This window comes from Neofelis nebulosa, chromosome 14 (assembly GCF_028018385.1).
Source record: "Neofelis nebulosa isolate mNeoNeb1 chromosome 14, mNeoNeb1.pri, whole genome shotgun sequence".
NCBI classification, from domain to species: domain Eukaryota; kingdom Metazoa; phylum Chordata; class Mammalia; order Carnivora; family Felidae; genus Neofelis; species Neofelis nebulosa.
The window spans coordinates 71,755,308-71,761,545 of record NC_080795.1 but is presented as its reverse complement, the minus strand read 5'-3'; the positions used below and the strand labels follow the sequence as shown (position 1 = coordinate 71,761,545).

Sequence of the window (6,238 nt, the reverse complement as noted above, 5' to 3'; positions counted from 1 at the left end):
CAGTTGGGATTGTATTTAAAGCTTCGAGAATGCTATCTGTTCAGACAGTGGCCATTAAATAGTGGCGAGCACTGTTGTGGCGGTCATCATAATCTTCTGTGAGGATAATGATTCCGGCTGATAGGGGGGGTCCGCAGTATGGGAGAGCCACCAATCACCCAGAATGTTTACCTTTTCTGTAGGAGCAAAGGAAATAATTTTTGGATGGCTACTCTAAGCCAGCCTTTGGGCTGGATACTCCTTATGCATTTCAGTTCATCAGTGTTTCTTGTTGTTGTTGTTTTCGTTTTATTTTTTATTTATTTTTTGGTGAGAAATAGAGACTTTATTAGGCACAGGGTGTGACTGCTGGGCAGAGTTACCAAATGGCTACTGTGCTCCCTCCCAACCTGCAGAACAGGGGAAGTAGGGGCAGAAGAGCACGTGTTTTCTCTGCCCTCTCCCCTCGAGGCTGCATGCAGATGGCCCCACCCAGCGGGATGACCTCTCCACTGATGAATGGGTTCTCCACGACAGCTTATACCAGATGAGCATACTCGGCGAGACCACCCAGTCTGCTGGGGAGGGGCGCTTGGCTGGCCAAGAAGTTGCATAGTTTTTCTGGGAGGCTGGTCGGCAGCAGAGTGCCAAGTAGGCCGGGAGCAGTGGTCACCACTCGGATGCCCATGGGAGCCGGACACTGAGCAGAGAGCAGCATCATGCCCACTATGCCCCCTGTGGAAGCAGAGGAAGCAGCTCGTTCAGCCTGGCCCTCAAAGGCAACCATGCCGGCAGTGTTGATGATGACACCGTGTTGGCCTCCCTGGTCTGGTTCATCCAGGCCCATCTCACCAGACCTCAGGTGCATCACATTGAAGGTGCCCATGAGATTCACACTGAGAACTCACTGGGAGTCCTCCAGGGTGTGGACCTGATTGTTCTTTGGGTTGTATGTCTTGATGGCCACCGCAATGCCTGCACGTTTGACTGCGACCTCCACATGGCCAACCTTTTCTTTTGCTACAGTCAGAGCTGCTCTCACGTCCTTCTCCGAGGTCACATCAGCTGCGGCAAAGGCGCAGCTCTTCCCTAACTTCTTGGCTTGGGCATCCCCATCAGCGTTTGGGCAGGTCCAGAAGCACAGCAGTGGTCCCTGGTCCTGTCAGTCTCTCCACTGTGGCCAGACCTAGACCAGAGGCTCCTCTGGTTATTAGAGCAACCAGGCCCTTCATGCTCCAACATGCCGCAGCCATCTTTACGTCTATGTTTCTAGATACGTGGCTTCCTCCTCTTGCTTGTAATTCTGGCTCCGGCCCTTATTGACTGGGTGACTTCAGGCAGATCACTGACCTCAGTGGACCTCAGTTTGCTTTTGTGGAGGAGGTTGTTTAAAATGGAGGTTCACATTCAATGGGGTGTCAGAGAGTAAACTCAGAATGGCATTGTAAGGAAAGCTATAATTTTATTGTTCCTTTTGTCTGAAGAAAGAGTGCTTGCAGAATAGGCTTTGAGATCATGCTCCTGAGACATCACTGCCACCTCCAACGCGATGCTTTATAACCATGTGCAAGACACCCACACCAACTCTGTCCATGAATCATACCCAGGGGTAGGAGCTTGACCACGGAGCCAGATAGCACCACTGGACTCTGGTTTCACATTCTGGATTTAGAAGCTGGGCAAGAGTGAGAAGTGGTTTTTCTGCTGGCTGCCCTGTTTTTGCTTTGTCTTCTCCCTCTAGCACATGACAGGATCTGGCAGAGGTAGTGGTCAGGGGAGCACGATGGGGGAAGTAACCTTTTCTCTCATTGGGGGAGATTTGCTCCATTGAAACATGAAGTGCAACTTCACACGGCTGGGCCCTTGCTGGCTGGCAAAGGGCAGTGTGTTAGCGAACAAAAGTGTTCTTATGTTTTTGTCAATGGAAACTAAGTAAACCGCAGGAAGAGATGACAGTACCTTTCCCACTTCATTCACATGAATGATAATGAACTCCATTGTACAGCAAGCCTTTGGGCATTATCTGATGCTGCTATTTCTGCTGGTCAGAATGTGCACATCTCCCGCATGACTCAGGGTCGCATAGTCTCTTTCCCACTGGGTGACTCCGAGAGCTTAGCATTCTGCAGAGTCCGAGCTCCAGCCTGGATATCCAGCCCCTCAAAATGAGCATGGCCACGTGGGCTACAAACCTTCTGACATGGGAAGTAGTTCCAGTGGGCATTTAGATTACAATGGGCTTTTCTTATGGTTTTTAAATATATAGTGGCTTTTTGGCAAATGAAATTCTCTCTCTCTCTCTCTCTCTCTCTCTCTCTCACACACACACACACACACACACACACACACACACCCCTCAGTGATCAGAATTTCCAGTGAAGCAGAATTTATGAAAATAATTCTATAGGGTGAAGGGAAAGTAGCGATATTTAAGTATATCCCATGCTACAGACCCTATGCTAGATACTCCCCAAACACTCTCTTGTTCCCTCCTTACCAAATCCTCTAGGTAGACAGATGTTATTATCCCTACTATATTGGTGGGGACACTTAGGTTCAGAGAGGTGAAATTATTGGCTTAAGATTATCACAAATAAAAAGCATGGATCAGGAAACTGACACTAATTGAATTAATCAGTTACATGTATGTTATAGACCTTTCCTCACTGGCTTCTCATGGTAACTTTATTATCCCTATAGATGAGAAAAAAGAAATCAGAGTTCCATGAGACATTGTTTAATGTCACATGCAGGATTGGAAGCATGTTTGTTTTTTTTTTTTTAATTTCTTTCCCTGTATCACACTGTCACATGATTGGTTCCATTTTTGGAACCAGAGGCCATTCATAAGCCAACAGGGTTATCTGAAGGAAGTGATCAGAAGGGAAGCTGGCCAGGGCTGACCTAGCATAAGCTCTCCTACCTCTGTCAAAAACTGTGTTCAAGGGGCACCTGGGTAGCTCAGTCGGTTAAACATCCGACTTCCGCTCAGGTCGTGATCTCACGGTTTGTGAGTTGGAGCCCTGCATCAAGCTCTGTGCTGACAGTGCTTGATTCTCTCTCTGTCTCTCCCCCACTCGTTCTCTCTCTGTCTCTTAAAAATAAATAAATAAACATTAAAAAAAAGGAACTGTGTTCAATCATGTCTTTATGCCCTTAGCAAACTTTGAAGACCTCTTATGCACAAAGCATGCAAAACAATGATTTTAAAGCTTGTGTAACAGGGGTGCCTGGGTGGCTTAGTCAGTTAAATGTCGGAGTCTGTATCTCGGCTCAGGTCATGATCTCACAGTTTGTGCGTTTGAGCCCCACATCGGGCTCCGCGCTGGCAGTGTGGAGCCTGGTTGGGATTCTCTCCCTTTCTTTGCCCCTCCCCAAGCTTGCATGCTCTCTTTCCCTCTCTCAAAGTAAATAACTAAACTTAAAAAAAATTAAGCTTGTGTAACAAAAGATGATACATGTGTGTTCACTATACTGAGGCAGTAAGCAACGTAGTACAGTTTTGAGTAGTGCAGTTTTGAGAGTGTTTCAGATATAAGGAATCGTTCTTGGTAGAAATGCCCTTGTCACCAGGTCAATTTCCAAATACAGGGTGTCGAACTTAAAAAGAGAAACTACCATCTATCAAATACTAACTTGAAGTTAGGACCAAGCTGTATGTATCAGCTCTACGTGTTATAATAACCTTGAATGTAGGTGTTATTTTCACATTGTCTAAGACAGAAACCTGAGACAGAGAGATTAAGCAACTTGAAATATCAGATCTTCAGCCAGTAATAGATGGAGCCAAGACTGGATGAATATTCAGTTGTTTCAGAGTTTACGTGCTCTCCACTCCCATGGCCTGCTAATGTGTGCATAAATGAAGCTTACCCCCTCAGCTCAAATTTTGAGTCTCCTCATTGGGCTTTGTGATAAAACCCATGAAGTATTTTGCAGCAGTCTGAAACAATTAGCTCTCAGATCGGGGCTAGTTATTCACCTATGGCCCAGTGACACTAATTTTATTTAAAATTTTAGGTTGTGACCCCATTGAAAGGTGAAATGTGTCTGTGCTGCATTTCCTCTGTAAGAGCCCGAAGTCCCTAACACATCGTAGGTACTTGGGAAGTGTCTGTTTAATATAATGTGATTTTTTTTTGCATAATTGTTTTGTTTTTTGTTTCTGTTTGTTTTGTTTTGCTTTTTTGGCTAAAAGAAGACTAGAAACAGGCACCAAGAAGGGAGGCACACTTAAGACCACAAGATGTAGCCATTAGCTGGAAGGAAACAGAAGAAGAAAACTATGAAATGTAGATTTATGATTTCAGAAGGGTTGGGGCGAATAACCCCAGGGATATCAGTAGTCTTAGTCACATTCTGCCTTACCTTTTTCACAGAAAAGATGACGTCTGTTCACACTGGGATAAAGAGAGAAGATTGCTCACTGCAGGGCTGACCGTCCTTGGCTTGTAGCCAGCTCAACCCTGTCCAGCTTTGCCACGTATCAAGGGGATTAAACTCTCGGCACAGCTGTCTGGTGTGCCTCAGCACATTGGTTAGGAAGTACCACCTTAGTGCCACAGAACTGTGCAATAAAGGGTGATGTCTTTGCTTCTGTAACCTAGTGCCTCGTGCTCAGTCAGCCCTCAGAAATGTTTGTTGAATTGAATGGGACGGGGACTTCGCATTTTCCAGAAAAGATAATATTTAGCCTCCTTTGCTCTAGAAGATAGGACAATATGTAATAATGCATGTTAGACAGGGTTTGAAATGAAAACTAAAGAAATAGTCTGGTGGATTTATAAGGTTTCTCAACTAGTCAGTGACAAAGCTGGGAGAGTGCACATTTTCTCCTCTTCCTCCTCCTCCTTCTTTTTTTTTTTTTTTTTTTTTTTTTTTTTCAGTTAAATGGTTATACTCTAGTCCTGCTTGGGAGGTTTACATTGAGTGGCCAAAGCTGCCAGATGTTTCCAGCAGATAGACCACTGTGAACAGTGTGCATGCAGACACCCGGAGTTTATTTCTGTGTGTGCTGAGAGGTGGAGAGGAGGGCGGTCATGAGCAGTGCATGCTGCATGGTCTGGATTCTATTTTAGATTTTTGGTGATACGGTGCTGTTTTGTGATTATTTGTGTTCTTTTTTAATTCTAAAAATTTTTCAAATAGATATTTCCAATGTCAAAATTAGAGAAGACCTGTGTGCTTGTGTCTGTGTGGTTTCTTTGCTGGGGAGTAATTGGAAACCATTGCAAGCTGATGATAGCAGCCGTTATGATGTGACTAGCCTGGCATGAATTTTTCCCAAAGATATGCAACACCGATCATCCAAAGACTGACTACTCACTACCAGAAAAAAAAAAAAAAAGAAAAAAGAAAAAAGAAAAAAAAAAAGAATGATCTTGAAGAGCTGAAGCAAGCCTGTGAGGGCTTTTTATGTCCTGAATTTTTTCTGCAAGAGGTGCCTTCTTGAAAGTGATACAGAAGGGCTGAGGTTCTATTTTTTTCTATTTTTTTTTTAAACCATGCTCTTGGGAAGTTGCAAAAACTGAACAGAAAGTATGAAATCTGGAAGTTTAAAAAAAGGCACAAAACCTCCCCAGAGTGGCAAAAAAAAAAAAGGCCGAAACTGAGAAACAGAGGACATTTTGCTCACTTTTAATCGTCCCAAATCCCACTCATTGAATCCATTTTCCTTTTTTCCTATTAAAGAATTAAGAAAGCCTACCAGTTAGTGTCCCAGGAACTTTCTCCTACATTGTTTCCACATTATGAGAATTATTCTTGTAATTTATCGTTGACCACAACTTGCCAGAAGTACCGCCTTGAGCAGAGCGAGCTGTATGGACCGATCATCTGATGGCAGGGTCAGCAGCGAGTCCGCTCTTGGGCGTGTGAAAGCTGTCCTACTCCATCCAGGCATGGTTTGCCGAGCAAAGACACCTGAGGTTGCCGCGGGGTTGTTTCCGGATGGCCGTCTTTGGAGCGTCTGAGTGGACACAACCCTGGGTTAGATCTGGAGTCTAGATCTGGAGTTGGCTCTGCCAGTTAAGTGGCCGGGTGGCCTGGGATCTCACCTCAGCTCTCCGAGCCTCAGAATTTCTCAACTGTAAGATGGGGGTGCATAGCCTCCAGCTACCCCACTGGGTTGTTGTGAAAATTAAATGAGGAAATAGAAGCAAAGTATTTGGCTCAGAGTAAATGCTGTCATTGCCCTCCTCTTGCCATCTTTTGGTAGACCTAGTGGGCTAAGCGAAGTGGATAGGTGTTTTAACCAGGA

The 6,238-nt window shown here is 44.9% G+C and overlaps 1 pseudogene; it reads right to left on the bottom strand.

Annotated features, from left to right (window-relative positions):
* Positions 1–358: 358 nt before the first annotated feature.
* LOC131494543 (3-hydroxyacyl-CoA dehydrogenase type-2-like) lies at positions 359–1,285 on the bottom strand (annotated as a pseudogene).
* Positions 1,286–6,238: the final 4,953 nt, after the last annotated feature.